This window comes from Herpailurus yagouaroundi, unplaced genomic scaffold, assembly GCF_014898765.1.
Source record: "Herpailurus yagouaroundi ecotype Mexico unplaced genomic scaffold, PumYag 438, whole genome shotgun sequence".
NCBI classification, from domain to species: Eukaryota; Metazoa; Chordata; class Mammalia; order Carnivora; family Felidae; genus Herpailurus; species Herpailurus yagouaroundi.
The window spans coordinates 21,055-40,759 of record NW_024412655.1 but is presented as its reverse complement, the minus strand read 5'-3'; the positions used below and the strand labels follow the sequence as shown (position 1 = coordinate 40,759).

At 43.3% G+C, this 19,705-nt stretch overlaps 1 long non-coding RNA gene across 4 annotated transcripts in view; it reads left to right on the top strand.

Moving 5' to 3' along the window:
• The window catches only part of LOC121022786 (uncharacterized), a 37,466-nt gene that overhangs the window by 12,653 nt on the left and 5,108 nt on the right, over positions 1-19,705 (top strand). The window contains exon 3 of one of the 4 annotated variants that reach the window (XR_005787108.1): positions 19,587-19,695. The exons of 1 other annotated variant lie outside the window; for it this stretch is intronic. This is a non-coding gene — a long non-coding RNA (uncharacterized LOC121022786). Of the gene's footprint in view, positions 1-4,425; positions 4,471-19,586; positions 19,696-19,705 lie in introns of those variants that run through there. 2 more of the 4 variants (XR_005787105.1, XR_005787106.1) reach the window with 2 other exon arrangements.

Below are 19,705 nucleotides of genomic sequence, written 5' to 3'. Positions count from 1 at the left end.
GTCAGAGATGCAGGTGCAGAGGGGAGGTGTTCAGGTGTGGAGCCTCCCGGGTCAGGGGCTTTTACATACCTGCCTAGTGGACTTGTAGGAAACAAGGTCACTTCCTTGTGACTGTTTATCCTGTTTTTTTTCAAGCCCTCTTTTCTCCCTGCCAGTGCCTTCCTACTGGCTCAGGTGAGCATGCACTTTCTTTGTTTCCTAAATTTGTCCCCTTCCACTTTTGTTTTGGGCCCTATAATTAGAACCTCAACTCCAGGATGCTGGTGTTTTCCTAGGAGCCCCAGGTGCTGGTCACCTGCCCTCCCTGCTGACCTCAGGTGCTCTTGCCCGTGCTACCCAACTTCTCCCTGGCAACGTTCATCTTATATGCGTAGATTGTAAAAGTCATCCATGGTCTTTACTGGAAATAGCAAATAATGCCCATATTTGGTATTATTAATACCTAAAGAAAATAATACCCATAATCCTGACACCTAGAGGTGAAATTTTGGTTGCTTTCTGTAAGCATGGACATGTGTATGTATGTTGGTGCTGCCTCAGTTTGCCCGTGCGTTTGTCCGCCTTGACTATCAAGAGAAGAATAATCTAGCCCCCAGCCTGGTATTTTAAGAGGAACCCCTTCTCCCACCTGATTATTTCTGAAAACCTCACAAACGTCTCTTGTTACTGCTTCTCCCGTCTCCACTCAGACCATCCGTTCATCCTGAGCTACTTTTCCAGCTTCTGAGTGGGCTCTCCTCCTCAGCCTTGCTCCATGGGAGGAGTGGTTTCTGTGTAGTAACCACCAGCCACTGCAAATGCAAGGCTACTTTGTTGGAGGGATGGTTATAAACCCTGAGGTGAACATAAGAGGATTACTCTACTGAAAAGGAAAACTTAAGTCTGTGTACCAGATGTCACTACTCCTGAGTGCTCTTGGCCATGCCCTTGGACAGTGGCCTCCTGCTGACTGCCTTCTTCCCCCGGCCTCCAGCCATCCACCCGTGGCTGGACCACTCCCTTTGGTATGAAAATTTCCCCCCTTTTCTTCCGCTTTTCCTTATTGTCTTTGCCTCTGATTGTGGTCCTGACAAGGGATCCTGCAAATCAGCAAATTATGTCATAATTTCTGTAGAGACTCCCCTTATTCCTCATGAAGTTAGCCTTTTAATTAATTAAATAGTGAGCTGAACACATCAGTGTGCAGCATCTGTGTCTGGTTTGTGCTCTTATGTCGGGGCTTCCTAGTCCATGGGAAGGTGGTCATCTCTACATTTTCTAGTCTGACTGGAGCTTCTGACATTGAACCATCCTTGCATGCCTGGGGAGGCAACCCAGCTTGGTCCTAGTGTATTTTTATTTTGATACACTGTTGCATTCTGCTGATTAATATTTGGACATGTCTGCATCTCTATCCAGAAGTAGAATTTAGAGGGCCTTCTTGGAAGATGGCAGCTTGAATACACAGCACCTCTTCTCTGCTGCCAACCTTGATTCCAAGCCGCATGTTTTTCAAGGGCAGCAGGCAGAGAGGTCATAGGTGGGGTGGTAGTTGAAGTTCAGGCTTTCCTTGAACCTCTGGGCTTGATGAGGGTTGGGAGCAGAGTCAGAGACCCTGGCCTGGGCAAGGACTGACCACAGAGAGCCATGGAACAGAGCACAAGTCATTGCCTGTCCTGTATTGAGGGTTCCCTGTCTCTGTCTCCACACAACTGGGAAAAAGAAGGTGGGATGTGTCCTCTCTACTTCTGGAAGGACTTGGAAACATTGGGGAGCAGAGTGATCCCACCCACAGCCTCACTGGGGATCTGACCTTCCACATCTTGTGGGAATGCAGCCCTTACAGGTGCCCTGGCAAGTGAAGTGGGCCCCGCAGGGCAACAGGGAACATGCATCACACTAAGGATGGTCAAGTTGGGGGGATGAGGAGCCTGGATACCAGGAGTTTCTGGGGGATGAATGGCAGACAAACAAGAGAAGAAGACTAGTTCAGGCTAGTTGAGTACACATGCATGAAGATTAAAAAAATTAATAAACTTTTTTAGCAGTTTTACACTTACAGAAAAAATTCAACGAAAAGTACAGAGGATTCCATAAACCCCCTTTACCCACAACTGCTCAATTTCCCATATTTCTAACATCTTGTGTTAATATGGTTCCTTTGCTGCAAGTGATGAACCAACACTGATACGTTATTATTAACCAAAGCCCATGGTTTGCATTAGGGCCATTCTCGCTGTTGTTGCACATTACATGGTTTTTGAAAAATCATAACATGTGTTTGTGACTATGGTATCGTCCAGAATAATAGTTTCACTGCCACCAAATCCTCTGTGCTCTGCCTGTTCATCTCTCTTTCTCTTACTCCCCCAACCTCTGGCAGCCACTGGTCCTGTTACTGCCTCCATGGTTCTGCCTTTTCTAGAATGTCACAGCATAGGGATTACACAGTATGTGGCCATTTCAGACGATTTTTTTTCACTTAGTAAGACACATTTAACATACCTCCATGACTTTTCATGGCTGGATAGGTCATTTCTTTTTAATATGGAATAATATTTCATTGTCTGGATATCTCTCAGGTTATCCATTCATCTGGTGAAAGACATCTTGGCCTCTTCCAAGTTTCGACAATATGAATAAAGCTGCTGTAAACATCCATGTGCAGGTGTTTGTGTGGACATAAGTTGTCAACTCCCTTAGTACCAAGGAATGTGATTGCTGAATCATAAGATAAGAGCATATTTAGTTTTGTAAGAAATTGCCCAAAGTGGATGCGCCATTTTGCATTCCCAGCCGGGTGTGCGCGATGGTGTCTCACTGTTGTTTTGATCGGCATTTCCTGAATGACATGTGATGTGGGACATCTTTTCCTGTGCCATCTGTGTTTCTTCTCGGGTGGTGTGTACATTTGGACCTTTCGCCCATTCTTAAGCTGAGTTGTTTGTTTTTCCTATTGTTGAATTTTAGAAGTTCTTTGTATATTTTGGATGCCAGTCCTGTATCTGACAAGTGGTTTGGGCTTTTACCCCTGGGCTGTGTCTTGTGTTGTCATTCTCTGAGTGTCTTTCCTAGAGCAGATGTCTTTCATGTTAGTGAAGTACAACTTACCACAACTTTCTTTCAAAGATGAGCTTTCAGTGTTGTGTCTAAATCGTCACCCAACCCAAGATCACCTAGATTTTTTCCTGTTGTCTTCTAGGACTTTAATAGCTTTGTGTCTTACATTTAGGTCTGTGATCCATTTTGAGTTTATTTTTGTGAAGAGTGTATGGTCTGGACACAGCTTCTTTCTTTCTTTTTTTCTTTTTTGCATGTAGATGTCCAAGAGTTCTAGCATCATTTTTTTTCAAGTTTATTTTTTTTTGAGAGAGAGAGAGAGAGAGGGAAAGAAAGAGAGAGAGAGTGAGGAGAGAGAGGGAGAGAGAGAGAGAGAGAGAGAGAGAGAGAGAGAGAGAGAGAGAGAATCCCAAGCAGGCTCTGTGCTGTCAGCACAGAAGTTGATGCAGGGCTCAAACTCACAAACTGTGAGATCATGGCCTGAGCTGAAATCAAGGGTCAGATGCTTGAACTGACTGAGCCATCCAGGTGCCCCCCAAAAAACAGTTGACTTCCTATATTAACCTTGTATCCTGCAACTTTGCTACAGTCTCTTATTAGTTCTAGATTTTTTTTTTTGTTGGTTATGTGGGATTTTCATGTCATGTCACTGAAAACTAGAAAACCATGATTAAAAAAAAACTAAACAAATAGTAGCAGGTGCTGATAAGGATGTAGGAACTCCTCACCGCCTGTGGGAATGCAGGACGCTGGAAGATACTTTAACCATTTCTTGCCAAACTTAGCGTACTCTTACCACGGGATCTGTCAACCACACTCCTTAGTATTTATCCAAAGGAGCTGAAAACTCATGTCCACACAAACTCCTGCACACAGATGTCTACAGCAGCTTTGTTTGTAATTGTCAAAACTTGGAGGTGGCCAAGGTGCCCTTCAATAGGTGGTGGACAAAGTGTGGGACATCAAGATGATGGAATACCATTTAGTGCTAAAAACCAAGCTATGAAGCCATGAAAAGTCACGGAGGCACGTTAAAGGCCCCTTTCTAAGTGAAAGAAGCCAATCTGAGTTGGCCACAGACTGTGTGATCCCAATGCCATGACGTTCCGGAAAAGGCAGAACTGGGGAGACAGTAAAGAGATGAGTGGTTTTCAGGGTCTGGAGGGAAGGGAGGGATAATGGGCAGAACACGGAAGGAAACGACTCCATGTGGCACCGAAGTGGTAAGTAGAGGCCATTATACATGTGTTAAAACCCGTGGGATATATGACATCACGAGTGAACCGTACTGTGCACCGAGGACTTTGCACCCAATGACGTCTGCACAGACACATCTGTTTTTTTTTTTTTAAATTTTTTTTCAACATTTATTTATTTTTGGGACAGAGAGAGACAGAGCATGAACGGGGGAGGGGCAGAGAGAGAGGGAGACACAGAATCAGAAACAGGCTCCAGGCTCCGAGCCATCAGCCCAGAGCCCGACGCGGGGCTCGAACTCACGGACCGCGAGATCGTGACCTGGCTGAAGCCGGACGCTTAACCGACTGCGCCACCCAGGCGCCCCCAGACACATCTGTTTTAACAAACGCAGCCTCTGGAGGGGACGTGGATAGTGCCCAGGCTGCGTGTGTGGGGACAGGGTCCTGTGTGAGGCCTCTGGACCACTCGGAGAGCGATGGGGCTGAAACAGTGCTCTGGAAGATGCGGCAGAAGGAACATGTCAGATCACAGAGCGGGATCAAGAAGGTGAAGCCACAAGAGGAGGGGTGAGGACCGGACCAGGACACCGTACGGCCATTGCAGGAGTTTCACGGGGAGGCGGAGAGATGGGGGATGGGGCAGTCACGAAGCACCTGCTGGAAGACATTCCTAGAGCCCAGCAGCAGGCCAGTCAGCCGCTGAGAAGCTCACTGGGTCTCAGGGAAGGTTGCTGGGAAAATGAAGCCTGAGGAGTTCCCCAGGGAAATGGTCAACAATGGAGTTACGGAGGGAGATTTCAGTCTGTCATTCCCACCAGGCTTTTGGAACTGGGCTTATCTTTGGACACAAAAATAAAAGGATAGAGACTGAATTATGCAAATGACAAGTCCCAATGCTGAGCTTGGGAGCTGACGCCGACTGTAGGGCGACGTGGTCCAGGCTGCCCCCTGCCAGGACCCTGCAGCTTGGCCTCGGTTATGGCTGCAGGTGGGGTGTTGGCTGCTGACTCAAGGCCATGCTCTCCAACAGTTTCTGGGTTGATTCCTGGTGATTTCTTTGTGCAAGTGGACCATCCTTCCAGGCCTTTTCAGTTTCTTTACCTCCTCTGCCCTCGGCTGGTGGTCTCCTTAACTTTGCTCTTAACAAGTGCAGCCCCTCCCCCACTCCCCCTACTCTCCTGTGCCCTGACCTCACCAGGACCCTCAGTCCAGGGACACCAGACCCTCTTCACCGACCCTCAGTCTCTCTGATGACTTCTTCTTCTTTGGTAATGGCTGGTTGGGATAAAATTCGCGCACCATACAGTTCACCCACTGAGGGCGCACAGCTGAGTGGTTTCTCGTGTGTTCCTAGTTGTGCCACTGTCATCAATTGTGGAGCACGTGCACCACCTCAGAAAGAAACCCCATACTCTCTAGCTCCCACCTCCCATTCACCCTCCCCCGGCCCCGCCTTATGCAGCCACTCATTTCTTTCTGCCTCTATATGTTCGCCTGTTTGGGAAATTATGCAAAAATGAAATGCTATAATCCGCGGTCTTTTGTCATTGGTTCCTTCCGCTGAGTGTGATGTTCTGAGCCTCCTCTATCTTGTGCATCATTTATTTTTATTGTACATTGTTTAGCAATAGTATTTCATCTTATGGATAAACTACATCTTTTTAATCTGTCCGTCCACTGATGGACATCTGGCTGTTGTGAATTATGGTGCTCTGAGTGACTGAGTGCACGTCCCTCTGTGGATGGATGTTGTCATTTCTCTTGGATGGATGCCTGGGGTGGACTTCCTGGGTCATGCGATGGCTTCAGGTTTAACTTTTGGAGGAACTGCCTGGCTGCATCGACTCACATTCCCACCAGCAGCTAAGGGGGTTCCATTATGTCCAGTGTCTGCTATTATGTCCCCTTTCATATCGTGGCCATCCTAGTGAGGGTGGAATGGTGCACTCTGTGGTTCTGATGCGAATGATGTCGGGAACAGTTTCATGTGCTTGTTGGCCTTCTGTATGTCTTCTTCAGAGAAATACTTATGAAGATCCTTTGCCCATGTTTTAGTTGTGTTATCTTTGTATCTTTCTTAAATGTTTATTTTATTTTTGAGAGAGAGAGAGAGAGCACAAGCAGGGGGAATGGGCAGAGAGAGAGGGAGACACAGAATCGGAAGCAGGCTCCGGGATCTGAGCTGTTAGCACAGAGCCTGAGGCGGGGCTCAAACCCTCGAACCATGAGATCATGACCTGAGCTGAAGTTGGACGCTCAACTGACTGAGCCCCCCAGGTGCCCCTCTCTGTCTTTGTATTTTTGAGATGAAAGAGTTCTCCATGTATTCTGGACACTTGACCCTTATCAGTTCTCGATCCATAGGTATTTCCTTCATCTGGAGGCTGTCGCTTCACTGTCTGGACCAAGTCCTTTGCTGCACGAAATCTTAAAATTTTGATGAAGTCCAATTTGTCTACTGTTGCCTGTGCTTGTGGTGTCACATCTGAGAAACCGCTGGCAGACCCAAGTTTGTGAAGATTTGCCCCAAGTCTTTTTCCAAGAATTTTAGTTTTAACTCTTAAATTTGGGCTTTTGATCCATTTTGAGTTAACTTTTTCATATGGAGTAAAGTAAGGCTCTGACTATTCCCTTGCATGTGACTGTTCAGTTTCCCCAGCATCATATGCTGAAGAGACGGTCCTTTCCCTCTGATCTGGACTCCCTTGTCAAAACCTGGCCGTGTATGTCTGGGCTCTCTGTCCTATCCCATTGGTCTGTGTGTCTGTCGTTAAGCCAGTGCTACACTGTCTTCATCACTGTGGCTTTGAAATCAGGAAATGTGGAGCCCCAACTCTGCTCTTCTTTTTTTAAAAAAAAAATTTAATGTTTATTTATTTTTGAGAGAGACAGAGACAGAATGCGAGTGGGTTAGGGGCAGAGAGAGACACACACACAGAATCTAAAACAGGCTCCAGGCTCCAAGCTGTCAGCACAGAGCCTGATGTGGGGCTCGAACTCACGAGTCGCGAGATCATGACCTGAGCCGAAGTCGGATGCTCAACCAACTGAGCCACCCAGGCACCCCTCTGCTCTTCTTTTTAAACATTGTTTTGGCTACTCAAGGTCTCTTGAGTTTCCATATGAACTTTTTTTTTTAAGTGTATTTATTTATTTTGAGAGGGAGTGGAGGAGGGGCAGAGAGACATGGACAGAGAGAACCACAACCCTGGGATCATGACCTGAGCCAAAACCAAGAGTCAGACACTTAACTGCCTGAGCCACCCAGGCATCTTGAAGTTCTTTTCTATATTTTTTAAAAATTAATTTTATTTTTTAAGTTTACATCCAAATTAGTTAGCACATAGTGCAACAATGATTTCAGGAGTAGATTCCTTAGTGCCCCTTATCCATTTAGCCCATCCCCCCTCCCACAACCCCTCCAGTAACCCTGTGTTTGTTCTCCATATTTAAGAGTCTCTTATGTTTTGTCCCCTCCCTGTTTTTATATTATTTTTGCTTTCCTTCCCTTATGTTCATCTTTTCTGTGTCTTAAAGTCCTCATATGAGTGAAGTCATATGATACTTGTCTTTCTCTGACTGGCTAATTTTGCTTAGCATAATACCCTCTAGTTCCATCCATGTAGTTGCAAATGACAAGACTTCATTCTTTTTGATTGCCAAGTAATACTCCATTGTATATACATACCATATCTTCTTTATCCATTCATCCATCAATGGACATTTGGGCTCTTTCCATATTTGGCTATTGTTGATAGTGCTGCTATAAACATTGGGGTGCATGTGTCCCTTCAAAACAGCACACCCGTAACCCTTGGATAAATACCTAGTAGTGCAATTGCTGGGTTGTAGGGTACTTGTATTTTTAATTTTTTTTTTGAGGAACCTCCATACTGTTTTCCAGAGTGGCTGCACCAGTTTGCATTCCCACCAATAATGCAAAAGAGATCCTCTTTCTCCACATCCTTTTCAACATCTGTTGTTTCCTGAGTTGCTAATGTTAGCCATTCTGACAGGTGTAAGGTGGTATCTCTTTGTGGTTTTTATGTGTATTTCCCTGATGATGAGTGATGTGGAGCATTTTTTCATGTGTCAGTTGGCCATCTGGATGTCTTCTTTGGAGAAGTGTCTGTTCGTGTCTTTTGCCCATTTTTTTTCACTGGATTGTTTGTTTTTTAGGCATTGAGTTTGATAAGTTCTTTATAGATTTTGGATACTAACCCTTTATCTGATATGCCATTTACAAATATCTTCTCCCATTCCATCAGTTGCCTTTTAGTTTTGCTAATTGTTTCCTTTGCTGTGCAGAAGGTTTTTATGTTGATGAGGTCCCAATAGTTCATTTTTGCTTTTGTTTCCCTTGCCTCTGGAGACATGTGGAGTAAGAAGTTGCTGTGGCCAAGATCAAAGAGGCTTTTGCCTACTGTCTCCTCGAGGATTTTGATGGCTTCCTGTCTTATATTTAGGTCTTTCATCCATTTTGAGTTTATTTTGTGTATGGTGTAAGCAAGTGGTCCAGGTTCATTCTTCTGCATGTCGCTGTCCAGTTTTCCCAGCACCACTTGCTGAAGATACTGTCTTTATTCCATTGTATATTCTTTCCTGCTTTGTCAAAGATTAGTTGGCCATACATTTGTGGGTCCATTTCTGCATTCTCTGTTCTATTCCATTGATCTATGTGTCTGTTTTTGTGCCAGTACCATACTGTCTTGATGATTACTGCTTTGTAATATAGCTTGAAATCCAGGATTGTGATGCCTCCTGCTTTGGTTTTCTTTTTCAAGATTGCTTTGGGATCTTTTCTGGTTCAATAAAAATTTTAGGAGTATTTGTTCTAGCTCTGTGAAGAATGCTGGTGTTATTTCGGTAGGGAGTGCATTGAATGTGTAGATTGCTTTGGGTAGTATCGACATTTTAACGATATTTGTTCTTCCTATGGAGCATGGAATCTTTTTCCGTTTTTTGGGTCTTCAATTTTTTTCATAAGCTTTCTATAGTTTTCAGTGTATAGATTTTTCACCTCTTTGGTTAGATTTATTCCTAGGTATTTTATGGTGTTTGGTGCAATTGTAAACGGGATAGATTCCTTGATTTCCCTTTCTGTTGCTTCATTGTTGGTGTATAGGAATGCAACCGATTTCTGTGCATTGATTTCATATCCTGCAACTTTGCTGAATTCATGAATCAGTTCTAGAAGTTTTTTGGTGGAATCTTTTGGGTTTTCCATATAGAGTATCATGTCATCTGTGAAGAGTGAAAGCTTGACCTCCTCCTGGCCTACTTGGATGCCTTTTATTTCTTTGTGTTGTCTGATTGCAGATGCTAAGACTTCCAATACTATGTTGAATAACAGTGGCAAGGGTGGACATCCCTGCCTTGTTCCTGACCTTAGGGGGAAAGCTCTCAGTTTTTCCCCATTGAGGATATTATTAGCGTTGGGTCTTTCGTATATGGCTTTTATGATCTTGAGGTATGATCCTTCTATCCCCACTTTCTTGAGGGTTTTTATCAAGAAAGGATGCTGTATTTTGTCAAATGCTTTCTCTGCATGTATTGAGAGGATCATGTAGTTCTTGTCCTTTCTTTTATTGATGTGATGAATCACATTGATTGTTTTGTGGATGTTGAACCAGCCCTGCATCCCAGGTATCAATCCCACTTGGTGGTGGTGAATAATTTTTAATGTATTGTTGGATCTGGTTGGCTAATATCTTGTTGAGGAGTTTTGCATCCATATTCATCAGGGAAATTGGTCTATAGTTCTCCTTTTGAGTGGGGTCTCTGGTTTTGGAATAAAGGTAATTCTGGCTTCATAGGAAGAGTTTGGAAGTTTTCCTTCCATTTCTATTTTTTGGAACAGCTTCAAGAGAATAGGTATTAACTCTTCCTTAAATGTTTGCTGGAATTCCCCTGGAAAGCCATCTGGCCCTGGACTCTCGTTTTTTGGGATATTTTTGATTACTAATTCGCTTTCTTTACTGGTTATGGGTCTATTCAAATTTTCTATTTCTTCCTGTTTCAGTTTTGGTAGTGTATATGTTTCTAGGAATTTGTCCATTTCTTCCAGATTGCCCATTTTGTTGGCATATAATTGCTCATAATATTCTCTTATTATTATTATTTCTGCTGTGTTGGTCATCACCTCTCCTCTTTCTTTCTTGATTTTATTTATTTGGGTCCTTTCCTTTTTCTTTTTGATCAAACTGGCTAGTGGTTTATCAATTTTGTTAATTCTTTCAAAGAACCAGCTTCTGGTTTCATTGATCTGTTTTTTTTTTTTGTTTTGTTTTGTTTTGTTTTGTTTTGTTTTGGTTTGGTTTGGTTTCAATAGCATTAATTTCTGCTCTAATCTTTATTATTTCCTGTCTTCTGCTGGTTTTGGGTTTTATTTACTGTTCTTTTTCAAGCTCTTTAAGGTGTAAGGTTAGGTCGTGTATCTGAGATCTTTCTTCCTTCTTTAGGAAGGCCTGGATTGCTATACACTTTCCTCTTATGACCACCTTTCCTGCGTCCCAGAGGTTTTGGGTTGTGGTGTTATCATTTTCATTGGTTCCATGAACTTTTTAATTTTCTCTTTAACTTCTTGGTTAGCCCATTCATTCTTTAGTAGGACGTTCTTTAGTCTCCAAGTATTTGTTACCTTTCCAAATTTTTTCTCGTGGTTGATTTCGAGTTTCATAGTGTTGTGGTCTGAAAATATGCATGGTATGATCTCGATCTTTTTGTACTTGTTGAGGGCTGATTTGTGTCCCAGTATGCGGTCTATTCTGGAGAACGTTCCATGTGCACTGGAGAGGAATGTATATTCTGCTGCTTTAGGATGAAATGTTCTGAATATATCTGTTAAGTCCATCTGGTCCCATGTGTCATTCAAAGGCATTGTTTCCTTGTTGATTTTTTGATTAGATGATCTGTCCATTGCTGTGAGTGGGTGTGGCAGTCCCCTACTATTATGGTATTACTATCAGTGCATTTCTTTATGTTTGTGATTAATTGATTGATATATTTGGGTTCTCCCACATTTGGCACATAAATGTTTACAATTGTTAGGTCTTCTTGGTGGATAGACCCCTTAATTATGATATGATGCCTTCTTAATCTCTTGATACAGTCTTCATTTTAAAGTCTAGATTGTCTGATGTAAGTATGGATACTCTGGCTTTCTTTTGTCGACCATTAGCATGATAGATGGTTCTCCATCCCCTTATTTTCAATCTGAAGGTGTGTTTAGGTCTAAAGTGGGTCTCTTGTAAACAGCATATAGATAGATCTTGTTTTCTTATCCATTCTGTTACCCTATGTCTTTTGATTGGAGCATTTAGTCCATTGACATTTAGAGTGAGTACTGAAAGATATGAATTTATTGCCATTATGTTGCTCATAGAGCTGGAGTTTCTGGTGGCGTTCTCTGGTCCTTTCTAGTCTTTGTTGCTTTGGTCTTTATTTATTTGGGTTTTTTTCCCATCTTTTCTCCCCTCAGAGAGTCCCCCTTAAAATTTCTTGCAGGGCTGGTTTAGTGGTCACAAACTCCTTTAATTTTTGTTTGTCTGGGAAACTTTTTATCTCTCCTTCTATTTTGAATGACAGTCTTGCTGGATAAAGAGTTCTTGGCTGCATATTTTTCTGATTCAGCACATTGAATATATCCTGCCACTCCTTTTTGGCCTGCCACGTTTCTGTGGGTAGTTCTGCTGCAAACCTGATCTGTCTTCCCTTGTAGGTTAAGGACTTTTTATCTCTTGCTGCTTTCATGATTCTCTCCTTGCCTGAGTATTTTGTGAATTTGACTATGTTATGCCTTGTTGATGGTTGGTTTTTGTTGAATCTAATGGGGTCCTCTGTGCTTCCTGGATTTTGATGTCTGTGTCTTTCCCCAGGTTAGGAAAGTTTTTTTGCTATGATTTGCTCACATAACCCTCCTACCCCTATTTCTCTCTCTCTTCCTCTTCTGGGACCCCTATGATTCTGATGTTGTTCCTTTTTAATGAGTCACTGATATCTCTAATTCTTAAATCGTGCTCTTTTGCCTTAATCTCCCTCTTTTTTTCTGTTTCATTATTCACAAGTTTGTCCTCTATATTGCTGATTCTCTGTTCTGCCTTATCCATCCTTGCCACTGTGGCATCCATTCTAGATTGCAGCTCAGTTATAGCATTTTTAATTTCATTCTGACTAGTTTTACTTCTTTTATTTCCACAGAAAAGGATTCTAATCTATTTTCAACTTCAGCTAGTATTCTTATTATCATGATTCTAAATTCTGGTTCAGATATCTTGCTTGTATCTGTGTTGGTTAAGTCCCTGGCTGTCATTTCTTCCTGCTTTTCTTTTGGGGTGAATTCCTCCATTTCATCCTTTTGAAGGGAAGAAGTAATTAATGAGGTAAAAAAAAAAGAAAATATTAAAATTAAAAATTAAAAACAAACAGACACACACACACACAAAATCGAATAAATGATGCTTAATCCTAGGTGTGTTTTGGTCTGGGTGTTGAAAGGGGCTTGATAGATTAGAGAAAAAAGGGGAAAGAAAAAAAAGACACTTGAAAATCACTTGAAAATTTGAAAAAAAATGAATACACTGAAGTAGACTAAAATGAAATGATGGAAGCAAAAAAGAATTTGAAAAAAATTATACAAAAGAAAAAAGTATAGTAGAAAAAATTAAGGAAAAATATTTCTAATAAAAATTGAAAATAAAAATGTATTTTTTTCTCTTTCTGTATTCAAAAAAAAAGAAAAGAAACAGAAAGGAGAAAACTGAAAAAAGAGAAAGAAAGAAAATTGAATAGATGGACCAGCGAACAGACTGAAATATGACTGAAATCACTTTGATTTCCCCTAGAAGTCAAACTATGAAGCGCTTTATAGTCCGTAAACTAAGCAGACGGAGAGACTTGTGTTCCTGAAGAGTGAGGTTGGCCCAGCTGAGCGGAGCTTAGTGTAACGCTTCTGTTCTCCACTAGATGGCGCTGCTAGCCTACTGGGGTGGATTGCCGTGGGGCTTGTGGGTGTGTATGCACATGCACAGGCGTGCTGAAAATGGCGTCACCCAGCTACCCAGTCTCTAGTATCCGAACTCTGTTCTCCCCGATCAGCAATCATGCCCCGTCCTTTGTGTTCAGCTTCTGTCCGCTCCCCGCTTTTACACTGTCCGTGACCGAGCCCCAGGCAGCACCTTCCTCCTGAGTTTTGTCTCAGCTGCGGCTGTTTTTCCTGACCCCTTACTTCTGAGGGACTGCGGCTTTCACCTGTTCCCCTCTGCGGGAGGGTCTCACTGAGGAATGGTTGGTGCCTGCTGCACCCAGGAAAGTTTGCAGGACTGGGCTGCTGCTGCTGCTGCCCAGAGACTGCGGCCGGGTGCCAGCCCACCCCAGAAAAAGTTTGTGAGGCAGTGTAGCAGCAGCACTTCAGGGATTATGGCAAATCACAACATGCATCTGGTACCAGGCCTCACCCCCCCCCCCCCCACGACCTTGTTCCAGCACCAGTGAATGTGGTTGTGCTCCTGGGTCCACGGGGGCCTTGCCTTTGGGGGACCCACACAGCCTCTACCAGGTGTCCTCCGGCAGGGGAACCGCCTCTTCCTGTGTGGCCTGAAGAACCCCGGACTCCACTCTGCTCCTGGGGATTCGCCCTTCCCACCAGAGCACCGCCAGGTATCGAGCTGTGGAGTTTCAGACTCTGTGCTCCCCCTGTTTACAGTATTAATGGAATTTAAGCCCCCTCTTTTCTCCTTTCTCCCTTCTCCCTTTCTAGGTCAGTCCCTGTGGCTGTTTCCACTTTTCCACTTTCTCTCCAGCTGCTTTGGGGGCGGTGCTTTTCCCATATTCTCCCCCCTCCCCTATCCTCTCTCTGCACACAAAAGCGGCTCTCTGTCCTCCGCAGCTTCTCTCTCCCCCCTTCACCTCTCCGAGCCACGTACCTGTTGAATTCTGTGGTTCACATTGTGCAGATTGTTGTGTTAATCCTCAGATCAGTTTTCTAGGTGTGGAGGATGGTTTAGTGTTGGTCTGGCTGTGTTTCACAGACGCAAGACACACAAAAACTTCCATGCTGTTCTGCCATCTTGGCTCCTCCTGAAGTTATTTTCTTACTTTCATGTTCAGATTGTTCATGGGAAGTGAATAGACTTACAATCAGTTTTTGTGTCTTGATCTTGTGTCCTGAGACCTCGCTGGACTCACTCACTGGCTCCAGTATGTATGGCATGGGTGGCTCCTACACATGGACAAGTGGGTCAAATCCACCAGTAGTCAGGTAAAAGCAAAGTAAAGAATACATGATACCTGTGACACCTGTTGTTAGTGACATAGGGGAAAAGGTGCTCTTATACATTGTTCTTGGGGGCAGAAGTTGGTACAGTTTTTCAAAGCAGAATTTAATAAAATTAGGTAATATCAACACAATTGGCCTTGAAATGACTAAAAGTAAAAGCAAATAGAAACACACACCTAATACACACACACACACACACACACACACACACACACACACACATATGCATTGGCAAAAAATATCACCAAATTGGAAACCAATAATAAAACCTTTCAGAAACATTAAATTAGCCATACCAGTTGAGTTAGAGAAATTTCCCCAAGGCATTAGTTAGTCAGGAAAGTAGATGTAGAGGCACAAGCGTAATAGGATCTCATTTTGGTAACAAACAGTACAAAATATCTCTATTTTTCCCTTTTTTATTGAAGTGTAGTTAACACACAGTATTGTGTTAGTGTCAGATGTACAATTTAGTGATTCAACACTTCCACACACCATCACAAGTGCCCTCCTTAATCCCCACCGCCCATCCCACGCCCCCCCCCCCCACACCTCCCCTCTGGTGACCATCAGCGTGTCCTCTAAAATGAAGAGTCTGCCTCTTGGTTTGTGTCTTTTCTCCCCCCTTGGCTCATTTGTTTTGTGTCTTAAATTCCACATGTGAGTGAGATCATACAATATTTTTCTTTCTCTGACTGACTTATTTTGCTTAGCATTATACTCTAGCTCTAGCCATGTCGTTGCAGATGGCAAGATTTCATTCTTTTTTGTGGCTGAGTAATATTCCATCCTCTGTGTATACCAAATCTTGGTTTCCCTCAGATCAAGGGGTAGGGTTCAGGTCAGGGCCAGAGCCATGGCTACGGTTAGGGTTAGGGCCCAGGAGATGGTTGGGGCCTATCTGTGGTACAGAGACCTCCCCAGAGGACTGAGTTGAAGGGGAGGATTAGGGTGAGGATCAGGCTTAGGCTTTGGGTTCAGGGGCTAGGCTGAGGGTTTGGGTTAGGGTTAGGTTTTCTCTCAGAATACTACTATTATTTGTGTGTGTGTGTGTGTTTAAATAATTAATTATAAATATAATTTATTGTCAAGTTAGCTAATATACAGTGTATACAGTGTGCTCTATACATAGATTCCCATGATTCATTGCTTAACAGACAACACCCAGTGCTCATCCCGACAAGTGCTCTCCTCAATGCCCATCACCCATTTTATCCTTCCCCCCCTCCCCATCAAACCTCAGTTCGTTCTTTGTATTTAAGAGTCTCTTATGGTTTGCCTCCCTCTCTGTTTGAAACTCTTTTCAACAGAAAATCCCCCTCCCTTTCCCAATGGTCTTCTGTTAAGTTTCTCAAGTTCCACATATGAGTGAAAACGTATATCTGCCTTTCTCTGACTTATTTCACTTAGCATAATACTCTTCAGTTTCATCCACATTGTTGCAAATGGCAGGATTTCATTCTTTCTCATTGCCGAGTAGTATTCCATTGTATGTATAAAGCACATCTTCTTTATCCATTCATCAGTTGATGGAAATTTGGGCTCTTTCCATAATTTGGCTATTGTTGAAAGCACTGCTATAAACATTGGGGTACATGTTCCCCTATGAGTCAGCACTCCTGTATCCTTTGGATAAATTCCTAGTGGTGCTATTGCTGGGTCATAGGGAAATTCTATTTTTAATTTTTTTGAGGAACCTCCACACTGTTTTCCAGAGTGACTGCACAGTTTGCATTCCCACCAACATTGCAAGAGTGTTCCCATTTCTCTACATCCTCGCCAACATCTATTATTTCCTCAGTTGTTAATTTTAGCCACACTGACCAGTATGAAGTGGTATCTCAGTGTGGTTTTGATTTGTATTTCCCTGGTGATGAGCAACGTTGAGCATCTTTTCATGTGTCTGTTGGCCATCTGGATGTCTTTGGAAAAGCGTCTGTTCATGTCTCCTGCCCATTTCTTTACTAGATTATTTGTTTTCTGGGTGTTGAGTTTGGTAAGTTGTTTATAGATTTTGGATACTAAAATCTGATATGTCATTTGCTAATATCTTCTCCCATTCTGTCGGTTGTCTTTTCGTTTTGTTGATTGTTTCCTTTGCTGTGCAGAAGCTTTTTATCTTGATGAGGTCCCAATAGTTAATTTCTCTTGCCTTTGGAGATGTGTAGAGTAAAAAGTTGCTGTGGCCGAGGTCTTGTTTTCTCCTAGCGTTTTGATGGTTTTCTGTCTCACATTTAGGTCTTTCATCCATTTTGAGTTTATTTTTGTGTGTGGTATAAGAGAGTGGTCCAGTTTCATTTTTCTGCATGTCAAGTTGCTGTCCAGTTCTCCCATCACCATTTGCTAAAAGGACTTTTTTTCCATTGGATATTTTTTCCTGGTTTGTCAAAGATTAGTTGGCAATATATTTGTGGGTCCCATTCTGGGTTTTCTATTCTATTCCGTTGGTCTATGTGTCTGTTTTTGTGACAATACCATACTGTCTTGATGATTACAACTTTGTAGTATAGGCTAAAGCCCGGGATTGTGATGCCTCCCACTTTGGTTTTCTTTTTCAACATTACTTTGACTATTTGGGGTCTTTTGTGGTTCCATACAAATTTTAGGATTGTTTGTTCTAGCTCTGAAAGGAATGCTGGTGCAATTTTGATTGGGATTGCATTGAATGTGTAGATTGCTTTGGGTAGTATCGACATTTTAACAATATTTGTTCTTCCAATTCATGAGCATGGAATGTTTTTCCATTTCTTTGTGTCTTCTTCAATTTCATAGGTTTTCTATAGTTTTCAGCATACAGATCTTTTACATCTTTGGTTAGGTTTATTCCTAGGTATTTTATGGTTCTTGGTGCAATTGTAAATAGTACTGATTTTTTGATTTCTCTTTCTGTTGCTTCATTATTGGTGTATAGAAATGCTGCTGCTTTCTGTACATTGATTTTATATCTTGTGACTTTGCTGAATTCATGTGTCAGTTCTAGCAGCTTTTTGGTGGAGTCTTTTGGGTTTTCCATGTTGAGTATCATGTCATCTGTGAAAAGTGAATGTTTGACACTTCTTTGCCAATTTGGATGCCTTAAAATTTTTTTTTAACGTTTATTTATTTTTGAGACAGAGAGAGACAGAGCATGAACAGGGGAGGGGCAGAGAGAGAGGGACACACAGAACCCGAAACAGGCTCCAGGCTCTGAGCTGTCAGCACAGAGCCTGATGCGGGGCTCAAACTCACGGACTGTGAGACCATGACCTGAGCCGAAGTCGGATGCTTAACCGACCAAGCCACCCAGGCACCCCCCCCCTTTTTTTTTTTAATTTTTTAACGTTTATTTATTTCCAATTTGGATGCCTGTTATTTTGTTTTGCTATCTGATTACTGAGGCTAGGACTTCCAATACTATGTTAAACAACAGTGGTGAGAGTGGATATCCCTGTCTTGTTCCTGATCTCAGGGGGAAAGTTCTCGGTTTTTCCCCATTGAAGATGATATTAGCTGTGGGCCTTTCATATATGGCTTCTATGATGTTAAGGTATGTTCCTTCTGTACCGACTTTCTTGGGCGTTTTTATTAAGAAAGGATGCTGTGTTTTTGCCAAATGTTTTGTCTGCATCTATTAACAAGATCAGGTTCTTATCCTTTTTTCTATTAAAGGATAAAGAAAGGTCCTTATCCTTTCTTCTATTAATGTGATGTATCACATTAATTGATTCGTGAATATTGAACCAGCCCTGCAGCCCAGAATGAATCCCACTTGATCATGGTGAATAATTCTTTTAATATACTGTTGAATTTGATTTGCTAGTATCTTGTTGAGAATTTTTGCATCCATGTTCATCAGGGATATTGGCCTGTAATTCTTCTTTATATTCTGGTCAAACCAGATAAAGGACTTGCCCATGGTGTCCACCAGGACCTGGGCACCAGCTGTTTCTTCGTGTGTCACTTAAGAGCACCTTCATGTTTTATTTTCATTTTGTGTTTTGCTTTGGATTTGAGGTGGGAAAATGTAGTGTCTGAAAAGTTCGCAGCTCACTGAACTTTTGTGCCTGTGTGAGTGGCACCCGTGTCTCACTGAGGACTGCCCATGGCGCCCCACCTCGGTGTGTTTGTTGAAGCTTATTCAGTTTTGATATTACAAATAAGAAAATTAAAGAACCCCACCTCATCCGTGGTGGGGCACACATAGCTGTGTTCACATGCTCCGTGTCCTGCTTTTTCCCCGTTACATAGTAACACCACCACGTTCCCAGGTTGTTAAGAACCCATCTGCTGGGAATCCCGGCAGCCCGGAATATATCAAACGTATCCACATTACACAGACAAGTGTCACTTTTACAGTTTTAGGTGGCTGCTAATCCCATCCTCTTCTAGGTAGTTTTGCGTTAACCAACTTTGTTCACAAAATCTATGAACATCCAGTGTCCTGTGTCCTGGATAAACTCTGAATAAAAGGGTCTGCATGTACTGACCCCGTGCACCCTGGTTTCTACCACTGCTGTAAGAAGGAGGCTTGTCCTTGGAGAATCTGTTTGTTTAGAACTTCGTAAATCTCAGAGTCGAATTTATCAGACCAAGAGTCAGACGAGCTGGTGGCCGGGGAGATGCCCAGAGAGGAGGGGCGGGGTGTGGAGTGGGTCTGGGCAGTGCCAGCCCGAGGTCGTGTGGGGAGGAGGGCTGAGCAGGAAGAGGTTGAAAGGGGGATGGCTAGGGCAGCTCTGGGACCCAGGCTGTGTGTGTTGGGGGTGGGGTGGGGTGTGGTTTTTCTGGGGCTTATTCCCCGAGGAGCCTGCAGATGGCAGAGTTGAGCCGGCAAGGAGGAAGTTTCCTCTTGGTTGTTAGAGTATAGTAGTGAATCCTTGCATGGTTCAGAGAGTGTGAGAGAAATCCCTGTGTCCATCAGGAAACGTGGAACAGGATCTCCCGTCCTGAAGATTCAGTCTGCATCACTCCTGAAGGGGAGGGACACAGGACTGTGTGTTGAGGGTACGGGATGTGTCACCACTCACGGCCAGGGAGCCTGGATTGGCGGGAGCCACCTGAGCCTGTGGTCAGCACCTCACATTTTGCACTGGCAGCAAACGGGGACACAGCAGCTGGACCAGCTGCAGGATGACCCACAGCTGGAAGAGAAGCAGCCACACGAGCCACAGCCCCCCTTGGAGCTCTCACAGGAGCCACACCTCCCTTGGAGCCC